Source organism: Talpa occidentalis, unplaced genomic scaffold (genome assembly GCF_014898055.3).
Source record: "Talpa occidentalis isolate TD23 unplaced genomic scaffold, MPIMG_talOcc4v2.1 talOcc4.6, whole genome shotgun sequence".
NCBI classification, from domain to species: domain Eukaryota; kingdom Metazoa; phylum Chordata; class Mammalia; order Eulipotyphla; family Talpidae; genus Talpa; species Talpa occidentalis.
In genome coordinates, this window is record NW_023604972.1 from 69,113,616 (window position 1) to 69,131,652 (window position 18,037).

Below are 18,037 nucleotides of genomic sequence, written 5' to 3' on the forward strand. Positions count from 1 at the left end.
ATGCCCTGCGATGGGAGACTATCCTGTCCAGGGTTGGGTATCACCTTGAGCCAGAGTTTCAGCCATCTGTGACCCTAAACAGGAACACGCAGGTTGGGATTTTTGTTTGTTTGTTTGATTGTTTGTTTAGAGAAATAAAAAGTTTATTGAGGAGAAAAGGAATAGAAATAAAGTGGAACTCCTAGGCTGGTGTAACCAGGCCAGGGAGGGGCAAGGGAGCCGTGGGTTGGAAAATTAATGACTACAAGTCATTGTTTAATGTTACAATGGGTTTTTATTTAGAGGTTTGATAACATTTGTGTGGCTAGACATAAGCCATAGGAATTAACTCTTGCTTATATCAATTAAAGTATGGTAAAATTGGTTTTGTGATAGCCAGTTCACTTAAATTACAGTTTCTAAGAACCTATCAATGGCTTTAAGTGAGCACTGACCTTAAAAATTATCCAGTGGTTTTCCATTACATTTGGAATATACTTAAGCTGCTTTTCTTACATTCTCAAGCCCTGTGACCTGAGGCTTGCATAATTCTATGACTTTATACCCATCTCATTCATTCCCCACTACCTAAACTAGTCTCTTAGTATTTCTAAAGCACAGTAACTTAATTCTTATCCCAGGATCTTCATGTTTTATTGCCCCTCTGCTTGAAATGTTCTACTGCCAAATATTCCTGTCCACTCACATTTCAATTTTTAGAGAAATTTACTTCACATCCCATCCAACATGGCATTTGTATTGTATGTTGTTCCTATATATTTTTCTGTCTTCCCTTCAAAGCTCTTATATCTATCTGGAGCTAGTTGTTCACTGTTTAGTTTATTACCTTCCAATCCATTCCTTACATTACAATACAGCTTCATGAATAGAGGGATGATATTTTTTTTTTTCACTGCTGAATCCTGGCTATATCAGTGCCTGAAATCAATAAAAATGTGTTGCATTAATGAGCAAATAGCTGAGTAAATGGATAATGAAGTGATAAAGAGAGGATTCATTTAGGAAGGGCAAAAGCTCCCAGTGATTCCTGCCTCCTGGCATTCATGGCTTGTATCATCCTGTCCCCTTGAAGAACTTTCTTCTATCAAGTAAAATGCAGCAGTGTTGAAAAAAATCTCTCTTCTGCGATTAGCTTATATGAGACTCTGACTTCCCTCATGATAGCAGAGTCTTTCTATTGATTTTCTTGGCTTGCACACTTTCATGAAGGAAAACTTCCTGGTGTCAAGTAACTATAGATAGTCTTAGATCCAACAACTGAATTGTGCCACATGGACTTAGAAATGAATCCTCTTATCAAGCTTTCAGATAAGAGCTCACACCTTAACAATATCTTGACTGCAGTCTTGCAAAATATTGAGCAGAAATTCCAGTCAAGTAAGGACTGGATACCTGACCCACCAAATCTGTAAGAAAATACAACTACAATATTTTAAGTTGCTGAATTTGTGATAATTTGTTACACAGAAACAGAAAACTAATGCTTGTTTGTACAACTGATCTGGATAAATCAAAAGGAAAAAAATCTGCTTTATTCTAGTAAATGCAAATAGGATTACATGAAAATTAAAGAAATGCCCTGTATTCTGGAATGCCTAAAGCCCTAAAATATAATCCAGTGTTTATAAACAGTGTATTTCCATTTTTTAATTTCAGATTTTGTTAAGAAAAGGCAAGAGTAAATGTTATGCTCTTACTATCCTTTATAAACTATTTCAAAAAATTGAGAAGGAAGGGATAATACCAAACATGTTCTATGAAACCAGTATTACGCTAATACCAAAACTGAACAAGGACAACACAAAAAAGGAAAACTACAGCCCAATCTCTCTAATGAACACTGATGCAAAAATCCTCAATGAAATCTTAGCTATAGAATCCAACAATGTATCTCTAAGATAATTCACCATGACCAATTAGAATTTATTCCAGGGACACAAGGATGGTTCAACATCCGAAAATCAATCAATGTAATCCAATACATCAACAAAAAGAAATATTAGGGCCTCCCTTGTGGTGCAGGGGTTAAGGCACAACTTAAGTAATCTAGAGCTTCCCGGTGGCGCAGCGGTTGAACACTGGGTTGCAGGGCTGCCCGCAGCCTCTGCAGCGCTGGTTCGATCCCCAGCTTCTCCCCGGCCACCGGAGGAGGGTCACACATGGCGCACAGACCTCTCCTGCCGCCCGCTGCTCCCCTCAGCAGTGTACTTCGGTCCTTCTACCTGCTCTGCTCCCCGCTCTGGCTCTGGTGAATTCTCTCACCCTCCCGTGCTTCTGACTGTACCCAGTGCTTGTATAAATAAATAAATAAATCTTAAAAAAAAAAAAAAGAAGTAATCCACAGCGACTGCAGCATGAGTTTTATTCCTGGATGGCCAGGTCTGTCATGGCGGGACAGACTTCCCCTGTCTTGCCCTCTTCTCCCCTCAGCAGTGTATTTCTGTCATCTGCCTGTTCTGTTCCTTGCTCTGTCTCTTGTGAATCCTCTCACCCCTACCCCACATCTCTGGCCTGTATCCCAATTCTTGTATAAAAATAAATCTTTAAAATAAAAAAAATATTAAAACCATATGATAATATCGGACTTCCCCTGTGGCACAGGTTGAGCGCTGGGTTGCGAAGCTGCGCACAGTCTCTGCAGCACCTCTCCTGCCGCCCGCTGCTCCCCTCAGCAGTGTACTTCGGTCCTTCTACCTGCTCTGCTCCCCGCTCTGGCTCTGGTGAATTCTCTCACCCTTCCACGCTTCTGACTGTACCCAGTGCTTGTATAGATAAATAAATAAATAAATAAATAAATAAATAAATCTTAAAAAAAAATCACTATTAAAAAAAAGCATTTGCATTAAGATCTGGAACAAGACAAAATGTTGACTCTCACCACTGCTTTGTAATATAATACTGGAAGTCCTAGCCAGAGCAATAATATAAAAGAAAGACATACAAGGAATCCAAACAGGCAAGGAAGAAGTCAAACTACCACTATTCACAGATGATACAATAATATACATAGAGAACTCCAAAAACTCCACAGAAAAACTAATTCAACTAATCAATCAGTTTTTAATAAAGTGGCAGGATACAAAATCAACACACAAAAATCAGTAGCCTTCCTATACACAAACAATAAATCCGAAGAAGAAATCAAGAAAACCAATCCTTTTATTATTGAAACAAAAAAAAATTCAAATACTTGGGAACAAACCTAACAAAAAAAGTAAAGGACCTATACAAACAAAATTATAAAACACTGTTAAAAGAAATAGAAGTAGACACAAAGAAATGGAAAGACATCCCCTGCTCATGGGTTTGAAGAACTAACATTATCAAAATGGCATTTTACCAAAAGCAATTTACAGATTCAATGCCATTCCAATAAAAATTTCAATGACATTCTTCAAAGAAATAGAACAAAAATTGATAAAATTCATATGGAGCCACCAAAAATCCTGAATAGCCAGAGCTGGCCTAAAAAAAAAAAAAAAAAAAAAAAGGGAGGAATGGAAGTATCACATGCTCAGACTTCAAACTATACTATAAAGCCGTAATAATCAAAACTGCATGGTATTGAAACAAGAACAGACACACGTACCAATAGAACCAAAGAGAAAACCCAAACATAAACCCACGGATTTATGGTCAACTAATCTTTGACAAAGGAGCAAAGAAGAATATGCAATGGAGCAAGGAAAGTTTGTTCAATAAATGGTGCTGGGAATAACGTGTTGCTACATGCAAAAGAATGAAGCTTGACTACTACCCCACACCATGCACAAAAACCAACTGAAAGTGGATTAAAGAACTGGACATAAGACCAGAAACCATAAAAATATATAGAAGGAAGTATAGGTGACACACTACATGACATACACCTCAGTAATGTCTTTAAAGACACAGCACTCAAAGCAGTGATAGTGAAGGCAAAGATAAAAGCTGGTACTATATCAAATTAAAGACCTTCTGCACAGCAAAATAGACAGTAACCAAATCAAAAAGACACCCCACTAATTGGGAGAAAAGTTTTGCCCACAACACTAATGACAAAGGACTAATCACAAAAATCTACAAAGAGCTGATGAGACTCAACAAAAACAAAGTAAAAAATCCAGTCAAAAAATGGGCAGAAGAGCTAAAAAGAAACTTCTCCAAAGAGGAAATGAAAATGCCCAAATGGCATATGAAAAAATGTTCATTACTTTAATCAGGGAAATGCAAATCAAAACTACCATGAGATACCATCTTAAACTAGTAAGAATGGCACATATTAAAAAAAAAAAAAAAACTAACAACAACGAATGTTGCTGAGGATGACAGAAAAAGGAAATTTACTGCACTGCTGGTGGGAGAGCCAACTGGTCCAACTACTATGGAAGCTGTGTAGAGATTCCTCAGCCTGCTAAAGATAGAGCCTCCATATGATCCAGCAATTCCACTCCTAGGTATTTACCCAAAGGACACAGAAACATTAATTCAAAAGGGCACCTGCACCCCTATGTTTATAGCAGCACTATTTACAATAGCTAAGATATGGAAACAACCCAAATGCCCAAAAATAGATGACTGGATCAGGATGATGTGGTACATATACACAATGGAATATTACTCAGCAATCAGAAATATAAACTCATGTAATTTGCAGCAACATGGATGGAGCTGCAAGGGATCATGCTCGGCAAAATAAGCCAGAAAGAAAAAGAAAAATACCAGACGGTCTCACTCATAGCAGGAATTTAGAAAACTTAAATAAGGGACCAGGAAAAAGACTAATTATAATAAAGTAAAAATCAAAATCAACAACCAACTATAAAACAGAGACACATTATGGGGTGGGGGGAGGAGGAGGAAATAGGATCAAAACAAGGGGGGAGGGAATTGTGTGGGGACTATAACCAAGATGAATATACATACATTGTGAAAAATGAAAAATGATGTAAAAAATATATAAAATGGGGGGAAAAACGACCAACACTGTAACCACCAAGGACATGTAGGTATTGAGCAGAGAATTGATTGTGTTCCAATGAATTAGCAAGTGGGGTTGCCATCCCAAAGTTCTTCGTGTGTGATATCCACCCCCCCCCCCCCCCAGAGGTGCTGCCATCACAGAGTCTTTGCTCTGAATGACCATTCCAATCTGCCCAGGACATTGCTAAGCTGGCTGTGCAGCTCTCCTTCCTTTCTTTTAACAGAAGCCTTTTATTGCATGCTTAGGGCATTTTCACCAACTTTCTGCTCAGAAGGAGGTGCTCGCTCCAGAAAGCAGTTTCTTGAATGCCGTGAATCAGGATCAGCCTCATGGAGACATGGGGAGAAACATGCTCACCTATCTGGTGGGTGGACCACACCATGGAACCTCATTAACTGTATATGTTCTGGCCACTAGGTTGGCAAGCAAGGGAGAGCAAGGGAGACTCCTCACAGGCTTTCAGCAATGTTTTTGGTTAATCCAAGCCATACAGTTGTATCAAAATGAGAAAATACAGTGACTCTCTGGATCAAAAGTCACATTGGTACCATATTTAACTTTCCTGAGCTTCAGTTTCTTTATCTATAAAACTGGAATAATAATGTTATCTGCTTCATTAGTGGACTGGGGGGCTATTGAAACTACCCAGTCCACTGAGTGGAGTGAAGCAGTCACTCTGCCGACACTGATGATATGCTATTGTTATTGTTTCTCAGTTTCTTGGAATATATACTGACATAGAAATGACAGCCACGCTTTCACAGGAGTGAGAGTCTGACTTTCGGCAAACCTGCAAGGCATTTATCAAAACTGAGATTGAAGTTTTTGCTGATGTGTTAATCAAAAGCAATTGTATTAATGGATTTTATAGTTTGCAAAATAACAGTGGAGTAAGGATATCATAGAGTCGAAACTTCCTGGCATGGAAAAAGTAAGAACTGAACAGTGTTTCAATATCAAGAAAGATTGAGAAAATGAGAAAGAGAAAAGAAAAAGACATTAATACTTATGTTTAAATCAGTGATTGGTGAAAGGAGATAATGGTGTTTCCTTTAAGGGGAAGTGGGTTATCATTTCAACTTTGCCTTTAGAGAAGAAACCTTGTACTTCAAGTCTCATTTGGCAACATAAATAAATTATTAAATAAATAAAGTTTTTAAAGTTGTGGGTGGAAAGCATCCATTGGAGACTTTAAATCACTTTCATTTTGATTTTATCAAGAAAAATAAAGTATTACACTGTGTCTTCAAGTGAATCACTAGACAGCTACTTAGGTTTAGAAAACATAATGTTACATCAGCACAATGAAGAAGTAACACCAGTGCTTCAGAGCTGAGAGGGAAAAAAAAAACACAGAAAAAAATAGATTTGATAGCAGAAATTTTTACTCTTTACAAATTGATTACACATAAATGGGTACTTTTAGTCATATTGGAGAATTCATGTAGGTACAATGGTCTAACAAATGAGTTAGATGGAAAAAGTTCAACTTTCTCAACAGAAGAAAAACATGAAGATTAAGTTCTATCCGATTCCAATCTGGATCGGTGGAGAAAAATGGAAGGGAATGTTAAGAATTGAGCTTTATTTTTTTATTTAAATATTTTGTTTTATATGATTCTTACATCTTTTTTCATCTTTGCACAATGTATGCATTTTCATTTTGGTTATATTCCCCATACAATTGCACCTCCCCCCTTATTTTGACTCTAGTCCTTCCTTTTCCCACCCCTCCCTGCCCCACCCCGCCCCAGTGTGTCTCTGGTTTATACTTGCTTGTTGATTTTGATTTTTACTTTGTATTGATTAGTCTTTTTCCTGGTCTCTTATTTAGGTTTTCTAAATTCCTGCTATGAGTGAGACCATCCGGTATTTTTCTTTTTCTTTCTGACTTATTTCGCTTAGCATGATCCCTTCTAGCTCCATCCATGTTGCTGCAAACTGCATGTGTTTATCTTTTTTGATTGCTGAGCAATATTCCATTGTGAATATGTACCACATCTTCTTGATCCTGTCATCTATTTTTGGGCATTTGGGTTGTTTCCAAAGCTTAGCTATTGTAAATAGTGCTGTTATAAACATAGGCATACATGTGTCCTTTGGAATTAATGTTTCTGTGTCATTTGGGTAAATACCTAGGAGTGGAATTGCTGCATCATATGGAAGCTCTATGTTTAGTAGGTCAAGAAATGTCCACACAGCTCTCCATAGTGGTTGGACCAGTTTGTACTCCCATCAGCAGTGCAGGAGAGTTTCTTTTTCTTTTCTCCACAACCTCGCCAAAATTTGTTGTTGCTAGTTTTTTTAATATGTGCCATTCTCACTGGTGTAAGATGGTATCTCATTGTAGTTTTGATTTGCATTTCCCTGATTACAAATGATGTTGAACATTTTTTCATATGCCTGTTGGCCATTTGCATTTCTTCTTCAGAGAAGTTTCTTTTTAGCTCTTCTGCCCATTTTTTGACTGGATTATTTTCTTTGCTTTTGTTGAGTCTCATCAGCTCCTTGTAGATTTTTGTGATCAGTTCTTTATCATTAGTGTTGTGTGCAAAAATATTCTCCCAGTCGGTGGGATTTCTCTTTATTTTGATTATTGTCTCTTTTGCTGTGCAGAAGCTCTTTAATTTGATGTAGTCCCAGCTGTTGATCTTTGCCTTCACTATCACTGCTTTGGGTGATGTGTCTGTAAAGATGTCTTTGAGGTGCATGTCATGTAGTGTTTCACCGATATTTTCTTCTATGTATTTTATGGTTTCAGGTCTTATGTGTAGTTCTTTAATCCATTTTGAGTTGGTTTTGTCATTCTTTTGCATGTAGCAACCCAGTTTTCCTAGCACCATTTATTGAACAAATTTCTTGGCTCCAGTGCATATTCTTTGTTCCTTTGTCAAATATTAGTTGACCATAGATCTGTGGGTTTATTTCTGGATTTTTTTATTAAGATCTGGAACAAGACAAGGATGTCCACTCTCATCACTGCTTTTCAATATAATACTGGAAGTCCTAGCCAGAGCAATAAGACAAGAGAAAGACATACAAGGGATCCAAATAGGAAAAGGAGAAGTTAAACTATCACTATTTGCAGATGATATGATAATACATATAGAGAATCCCAAAAACTCCACAGAAAAACTAATTCAACTAATCAATCAGTTTAGTAAAGTGGCAGGATACAAAATTAACAAGCAAAAATCAGTAACCTTACTATACACAAACAAAAAATCTGAAGAAGAAATAAAAAAGAATCCCTTTTATTATTGAAACAAAAAAAATCAAATACTTGGGAATAAATCTAACAAAAGAGGTAAAGGATCTATACAAAGAAAACTATAAAACACTGTTAAAAGAAATAGAAGAAGACACAAAGATATGGAAATATATGGATTTATTTGGATTGGAAGAATTAACATTATCAAAATGGCCATCCTACCAAAAGCAATATACAGATTCAATGCTATTCCAATAAAAATTCCAATGACATTCTTCAAATAAATAGAACAATTATTGATGAAATTCATATGGAATCACTAAAAACCCCAAGTAGCCAATTCTCTTCTGGAAAAAAAAAAAAAAGAAGAAGAAGGGAATGGAGGCATCACACTCCCACACTTCAAATTATGCTACAAAGCCATAATCATCAAAACTGCATGGTATTGGAACAAGAACAGACACACAGACCAATGGAATTGAGTAGAAAATCCAGAATTGAGGTTTATTTGAATCTGTGTTAGATAACATAGTGTGAATAGCAAGGAGCTATTCTGAGCTCTACTGAGTGATAACTGCATTGCTTCCTCTTAGCTAATTATGCCTTTGAATCACATTCAGACACAAAATAATCTTCAGAAAACACTTATTATAATTACTTAATAGTGAACATATTTTTCAGTTAATTAGCTTATGGGGGGAAAGGGAGGCACTCAAATGCCTGTCCTTAGTTGAATGTTGAAAATAAGCAAGGTCATTTCTCTGGGAGAAAGATTTGAAACACTGACATCAAATTGCTTTTGTCAAAAGATAATTTAAAATTGAATTTATTTTGACTATAAAATTATTCTCTGGAGTTTTTGAAAGAACTGAAGCTTAGGACTTAGTCCACAGCTGGTCTGTTTCTTCACATAGAAAGAAAAGAAGTCTTCTGTAATTTTATTTCTTCATACCACATAGATAGCTGAGAAACTAGGACTGAACTTGTTTTGCCATTCAATCTCATTTGACCTTCCAAAAAATCTGCATATATTAATATGCCTTATAAGAGGTACTTACATCTTTTAACTACTCCATGGTATATCAAGATTGAAATGATGAGAGTGGATTTTCTAGCAGTGTGACTATACTATTGAAACTGTTGAGAATTTGGACCTCTCCTGGTGACACAGGCAGTTGAGTGTAGCACTGTGAAGCTGTCCACAGCCTCTGCAGTGCAGGTTCAATCCCAGCCTGCCAGCGAGGGTCCCACATGACATGGAGACCTCTCCTGTCATGCCCACTGCTCCCCTCAGCAGTGTATTTCATCAGTCTGTTTTGTTGCCCGCTCTGTGTCTGGTGAATCCTCTCACCCTTCTGCAAATCTGGCCTGTACCCTGGTTTTTGTGTAAATAAATATATAAATCTTTAAAAAAATTGTTGAGAATTTCTAGCACATAGTGATCAAAAATTACAAGTTAATTTTACTGGATATTATCATTGTTTTAATTATTTTCAGGCCATACATGCCCCTCCATTCATGTGCATCTGGATTGGACAACTCCATTACCACCATCTTAGTATAACTTAGTGACATACATTATCATATTGAATTCTCCATTCAAGGAAGAGAATGCCAAGGGTAATTAGCTTGCCTTACATGTATTTTCAACAAGTTATTCAACTAGTTAAACAAGTTATTCAATGTATTCAATCAGTCACTGGCAGGGCTAGAATTAACACAAATCAAAACCAAGTGCTTCCTAATGTCAAAGCCTGTACATTATGCTGTTTGAATGAGAAATATTATTCTCCCAATTGTCACCTCCTCATTTCTTAAATGTCACATTCTCCTGATGAGACCTCTTAGGCTAATATAAAGACATGATATTTGCACCCCAGCTTTCCTTGTGCTAAGGGAAGTTCTCCTTCTATGACTCTTGTTGGAAAGATTGATATGTGTGGGACAGGGAAGTACATTGGCTTCTTCTCCTCTACCAAGGGCAGAGAGAAAAGTGAGCGAGTCTGTATAAATAGCATGGACATCATCAGTCTGCTTTTTCACATAAAGTGTGTATCTTCCCTTAATTTGAAGAAGACGCAGACCCCTCATCACATAAACATCTTAAACTCAATTTCTTCTCTCTTCAGGTTGACAAGTCTTGGTAGTAAAATATATGGCGAAGAATTACAGAGGAATTTTCTACTTCCCTTATGGCCTAGTGATTTCAAAATTAAACTCACTTTATGGTCTTTATTATGTTAAGGTATGTCCCGTCCATCCTGAAAATTTCAAGGGCCTTTATCATAAATGGACACTGAACTTTGTCAAATGCTTTCTCAGCATCTATTGATACGATCATATTTTTTTTTATTTTTCTTTTCAGTGACGTGTTGTATTACATTAATTGATTTTTGGATGTTGAACCATCCTTGTACCCCTAGAATAAATCCCACTTGCTCATGATGAGTTATCTTTTTGATGCATTGTTCAGCATCTCTTGTAATCAGGGAAATACAAAGCAAAATCAAAATGAGATACCACCTTACACCATTGAGACTGGCACATATTAAAAAAAACTAGCAACAGCAAATGTTGGTGAGAATGTAGAGAAAAAAGAACTCTCCTACACTGCTGTGGGAATGCAAAATGGCCCAACCACTATGGAAAGCTGTGTGGAGTTTTCTCAAACTGCTAAAAATGGAGCTTCCATACACTCCAGGAATTCCACTCCTAGGAATCTACCCAAAGGGCAAAAAAACATTAATTCAAAAGGATGCCTGCACCCCTATGTTTATTTTAACACTTTTTACAATATGTAAAATTTACAAGTGTCCAAAAATAAATGACTGGATGAAGAAGATGTGGTATACACACACAATGAAATACTATCTAACAATCAAAAATGATAAAGTCATGGCATTCACAGCAATATGGATGGAGGTGCAAGAGATTATGATCAGTGGAATAAGTCAGAAGGGAACAAAAAATATAGGATGGTTTCACTTATAGGAGGAATATAGAGGAAACAAATAAGGGATCAGGGGAAAACAGTAATAAAAATAAATTAAAAATCAAAATCAACAGGCAACTATAAATCAGAGATATTCTGCAGGATCAGAGGAGGGAAACGGATCAAAACAGGGGTGGGAAGAGCACAAGGGACTATAGTATAGTGATGGGACATGGGTGAATTGGTGGTGGGAATTTCACTGGGACTACACCTGAGTGGACAAAGCATACATTTTACAAAAATGAAGAATTATGTAAAATATGTATATATAATTAAAAAATAAAGAAAAAGGAAAAAAAATACAAAATTAAATTCATTAAAACATTTTCATAATATAAGGATGAGATTAAATAACTTAAATTTTGAGAAGTGTATATGTGTATTTTCTTTGTTAGGTTGTAAACTCACAAGACTAACTCACAAGCAGGTGGTTTATCTAAATGTGAATGGATATTCTCAAAGCCAGTATTCTGTGAAAAATATGAGGAATAAAGTCTTAGAGGAAAAGAGTTGCCTGCTTCTTTCTCAGGGAAGGGGGATCAATTTAGTTTGGAATCCTGGATGTAGAATTACCTGGTTCTCTTAAGGTGATGGCTAGTGAGCTAGCTCAGCCACAAAAAAAACATGCAGGAACAAAAGGTAATTAGTTCTAAGAAGGTCTAGTATGGACTTAGGCCTAAATATGTATAGCATTACTGTATAGTGTTACCCTGTTGGAGTTTCTTTACAGGTTATGGACTTTTCTCTACTGTACTATGGTAAATTAATAAATGTCAATTTTACCCTGTGCATAAAGTTATGGGGGAGCAGGGTCCTCTCTTTTCAGGTTAAAGTTATAGGAGCAGAAAATATATGGAATACAGTTTTGCCAATTGATTTTACATGGCTAGATGCAATAGCAGTAGCAGTATGATGAAAAGCTAGATTGGAACAAGATAAGAGCCCTACCCATAGCTAAGTAACCCGGATACTCTCAGAAATATCTAGGAGATGCAGGAACATACTGATTAACATCTCTAAAGTGACTTAGTTCTTTGTATTTAAAATATTTCAATAGGCAAAGGATTCAAATTAAATTTCTATCACAAACGACATTACCCTGCTTTTTGTTGTTAGTTGGAAGTTTAAAAATCTCTATTTTTTTTAATCCTGCCTAAAATAAAAATGAAAATAAACAAAGAAAAACACGTACAAAAAGCTAAACAAAACAAAAATTTCCTACTTAGATGGTAAAAGGATGCAATACTTCACAGTGGAAGATTATGGACTACGAAGTCAAATAGTTCTAAACTCAGGTCCCAGCTCTGACCTAGACATTAATGATCCATTGTTTTTTGACAAAGGTGACAAAAGTATTAAATGAAGAAAGAATAATCTATTCCACAGAGTATTGGAATAACTGCACTTTCTTATGAGAATGAACCTTGACTGTTTTCTCTTATCATATAAAAATTAGCTCCAAAAGGACTATATGCTCACATAGAAAATTAAAACTATAAACTTTAAAATGAAAACATAGGAGAAAAAATTGACCTTTAATAAAAAAATTTTAGCATGATCATAAAAGAAAAATTTATGTAATCATTAAAAGTTAAAGGTCTACTTTTCAGATGGTGCTATTAAGAAAATGAGAATATAAATTATAATTTAAGAGCTATTTATAAGATATTTGACTAATAGAATATTTGTATACTTGGATGCAATAAGACTAAAGTAGTATTAAGCTTATCATAAGAAAAGCAAACTATCCAACTGAATAACAGACCAAAGTTTTTAATAGACATTTATCAAAAAAATGATGAAGTAATGATCAATACCATTAAACATTTGGAAAATACAAATTAAAACCCACTGAAATCCCACAGGAAATGTTAAAACTCAAAACATAGACAAAACCAAGTATTAGCTACAATTTTAAGTGATTGTAAAATTTCAAAAAATGCAAAATGGTATAGTTACTTAAAAACATTTTGTCAATTTCTTATAATTTTACAGATATGTTTGCCAAATTACTTAGCCATCCCACTCAATGATATTCCCTAGATAGCAAGAGTTTATGCTAATAAAAAGACTTCTCTGCAAATAATCAAGTTTGTTGTAGTTTTATCCATAACAGCCAAAAAACTGAAAATTATTAAAATAAGCATTACTGGTAAATGGAAAATCAAAATCTATTAGAATATTATTTTACAAGAATAAGGAATGGAATATTGACACATCTATAAATCTGAAAATCATTTTGCTAGGTTAAGGCAACCTGACACAAAATGCATACTATATGATTCCATTGATATGCTGTTCAAACAAAAGCAAGACTGTGGGGGAAAAAGACTGTGGTGACCAAGTGCTAGGATGGAGAAAGAGATTTTCCACAAAGGAGCATGAGAGTACTTTTTGGAGTAGCAAAGCTATTTTATATTTTATGACAGTAATTGTTTTACAGTTGTATCTGTCAAAATCATTACAAAATGCATATTTCAAAAGGTACAGTTTTGTGGTTTATAAATAATATATCAATTAGCCTGACTTAAAAAGAAATCAAAACAAAAATATTCCATGTTGAACAATTTAGGTTTTACAAATTATTTTATCTCGCTGAGTCCCACATCCTAATCTATAAATGTGATAACACATACTACAATTTCCTGTAACATAATATATGTAACATAACTACCATTAGGCAAAAATTACTTGGGTTTTAATTTGTATATGACTGGTGAGTTCAGTTAATAAACCATACAGCTAATTGGGCCATGGTGCTGAGATCTGGAATTACCCTTGTCAGCCTGTGTCATTATCACTGCTGTGAGATTTAAGGTGCAGTTTCCTCACGTCTTCTATTTGAGCCGTCCTTACCCTGACAGTACTTCCCAATATGATAATTGACCTTGATACGTGAGGTTCTGATCCTGAATCCCAAGAAGATTCACCAAGTCTTAGAGATCAGTTTCTATTTGTTTTATGATATAGGTGGAAACAATACAACCCCTTTGGAAAGATATTTGACAGTATCTATTAAATAAGAAGCATAAACACAATTTATGGTCCAATAATCCCACTTTTCCCTACATGGACAAAATAAATGTGTATACATGTTCACCTAAAGAATCCCACAATAATGTTCATGACAACATTATTTATAACAGACAAAACCTTAGAACAAATTAAACAGAATGTATGGTTGAAAACTCCTGTGTAGGGCCACTCCAGTGGCACAGCATGTTGAACACCGCACTGTGAAGCCTCTGCAGCACAGGTTTGATTCCCAGTTGGCCAGGGAGAAACCCACATGGTATGGCAGACCTCTCCTGCCTCGCCCACTGCTCCCCTCAGCAATATCCTTGGTCCATCTGCCTGTTCTGCTTCCCGCCCTGTCTCTGGTGAATTCTCTCACCTTCCCACACCTCTGACCTGTATCCCAGTTCTTGTAAAAATAAATAAATCTTAAAAAAAAGAAAGAGAAAAACCAATGAAAGAAAACTCATGTGTAAACATATTAGATTGCCATACAGCAATAATAATGAATGACCCACATGTAATAGCATTGATGAAGCTCACAGATATTTTAAAAAGGGAACAGATGCAATATATTGTGTATTATGATTTTGTTTTTATTATGTATGAACGCAGGCAAAACTACTATACAATTTCAGAAGTCATGGGGGTGGTTACCCTGATGATAGGGAGTAGATAATGACTAGACAAGGACATAAAGAGGATCTTTTTTGTTTGTTTGTTTTTGTTATTTTTGAAGATTTATTTATTTATACAAGCACTGGGTACAGTCAGAAACATGGGAGGTTGAGAGGATTCACCAGACCCAGAGCATGCAACAGAACAGGCAGACTGATGAAATACACTTCTGAGGGGAGCAGCCAGCGCAACAGGAGAGGTCTGTGTGCCATGTGGGACCCTCGCTGGCAGCCGGGGATCGAACTGGTGCTGCAGAGGCTGCAGGCAGCTTCGCAGCCCAGTGCTCAACCGCTGCACCACCAGGGGAGGCCCCAAGAGGATTTCTTTATTGTAGAATATTATAGTATTGGAAATATTCTGTTTATTGGAATAAGTCTTTTACATAAAATTTATTAGTTTATAAATAATAATGGATTTATAATCTTAGGAGTTCACACATTTTAAAATGTTGCCATGTGATACCACAATATTTTAATTCAAAAAGCATGCTTAGAAATTATAAAATAATTGCATCTCTATAAACAGAGACATTGCATTTTTCTAACCAACATCCTTCTCCTTTGTCCCAGACCTTGCCAACTTTTGCTTTTGGAATCACAAAAGCATGATAAACCTTCTAGAGTTTTGTTGGTTTCCCTGAACTTAATATTCTGCTCTTCACCAAACTCAGATCAATAACCAGGATCAGGATGTCTTCTGAATATTTATATTGTTGTTAAAATTTCAAATTCTATGGAAGCCATGTCTTGCCTTCACAATTGAAAATTTCGATTAGCTCAACTTACTTCCATCTTTCTTCTTTTCATTCATTCATCCATGCACTTTCTTTTTAAAGTATTTTTTCATTATTTCAACTTTGTTGGGCATTTGTATGCAACTATGGAGATAACAGTAACAAATAGATTAGTGTTACGTACAAGACCTCCCTGGTGGCACAAGTGGTTGAACACAGAGCTGTGAAGCTGTCTGCAACCTCTGCAGCACGGGTTCGATCCCAGCTGGCCGTGGAGATACCCACATGGTGCAGCAGACCTCTCCTGTCTCACCCACTGCTCCCCTCAGCAGTGTATTTCAGTCGGTCTGCCTGTTCTGCTCCCTGCTCTGTCTCTGATGAATCCTCCTCTCACCCTCTCACACAACTGGCCTGTACCCCAATTCTCGTATGCATGAATAAATAAATCTTTTAAAAAAAGTTACATACAATCTCCTTTCTGCCTCACTTCATTCCTTTATCTTAATAGTGTGAGATCAAAATCACCCCCACCTCATACTAACCCATCTGATACCTAATAAACCCTTATAATATAAGAAGTTTTCTCCAGACACTGCACTCATGAGTGTCAGCCACAGAATTGCAAATGGACTTATGGCCATTTTGCCAAATCTATTTTGAAAGAAGGAGCAAACCACATGAATTAAACTAATCCATTCTATGATTCTGGTTTATATAAATGAAACATTCTATAAAAATAAGTATAATAGAAATATGTTTCTATTGTATCCTTGCAATTTATTTTTCTTGTTTGGAAGCTATCATGCCTAAGAGTCTAGCAGTTTTTATTTCTTAATATATATATATATTGTATTTATTTATGCATACAAGAAATGGTGTGTGGGCCTGAGGTGCGGGGAGTGAGAGAATTCACCAGAGACAGAGTGGAGAGCAGAACAAGTAGATCTACTGAAATACACTGCTGAAGGGAGCATCGCGTGAGACAGGAGGGGTCTGCTGTGCCATATGGGTGAGCTCCCTGACTGGGAGTTTAGTGGAATGTGGGCTGTAAGAGTCATGTTTTTAAGGCCTAAAGAGAGGAGCACATAACATTTCTCTGTGAATTTATCAGCTTTATTATTTGTTCCCAGAGTTTATAATAAAGTCAAGTAATAATATAGTTCATGAACAATGATATCAGTTTCTTTTTATACTAGCACACATGACAATATTTGTACCAACCTTTTGGGTAAATTCATGAAGATGGGAAATATTATTATGTTACCAGATTTAACTCCATTGGAAAAAAAAATTGACAGTTGAAGATTTTGAAGAATCTAAGTTTAGGTTTTTTAGTAGTTTTAGACAATATTTGATTCATTGACAACCTCTGAACCTTTAACTTTCTAGCTACTCACTGTTACAATTTCCACTTATAAATTACATTTGCACAAAAGTGCAACAAGATTCTCAAGGCTACAATTTGTCTGCAATTATTCTGGAAATGACATTTTTGACATTTCCATTTACATACACAGTCATTGATGCACTTCTGCCCTTTGCTTAGAAAAGATACATTTTTCAGACCTATTTGCCATATGTGACAAATACAGATTTCACTTCACCTGCAATCTGAACTTTGTTTGAACTCCTTAATTGGCTTGAGGAATTTTTAGACACCCTCACAAACAAATGAGACACTTTTCCTCCTCCCTTCTCCCTTCCATCCATCTCACCTTTCCACACACTTGTATTTAATACTCCCTGCATGCCAGATAGATGATGCAAAGATAAATAAGAAACTCTGACCTATATTACCGTAACATTTCCACTAATCTACCAATTTAAAACCACTTGAATCCCTTTATCCATGAACATGACTGAATTTATATCTGACTCTTACAAAATCCAGGTTTGTCACAAATCATGGCTATCTTGGATTACAACTGAAATAGAGGGTAAGGATTCTCTCATCATCTCTCTTGCAACATCTTATTGACCATCCTCTTCTTGGGCCTCCCCTGGTGGCGCGGGCCGTTGAGCACAGTGCTGTGAAGCTGTCCACAGCCTATGCAGCACTGGTTCAATCCTGGTGGGCCAGGTGGCGAGGGTCCCACATGGTATGGCAGGCCTCTCCTGCCTCACCTGCTGCTCCCCTCAGCAGTGTATTTTGTCAGTCTGCCTGTTCTGTTGCCCAGTCTGTCTCTGGTGAATTCTCTCACCCTCCCCTGCATCTGGCCTGTACCCTGGTTCTTGTATAAATAAATAAATAAATCTTTTTAAAAAGTAAAAAAAAATAAACACTACAACTAAATTAAAAGCACAATAGAGAACCTCAAGAACAGACACACACAGCAATGGAAAGAATTAGTAACCTTTAAAGTATAATGTTGGAGAAGAAACAAATAGAACAATAAAAAGAATCAAAGTAGTGTGAGTCTTTTAAGATAACCTAAATAGAAATAA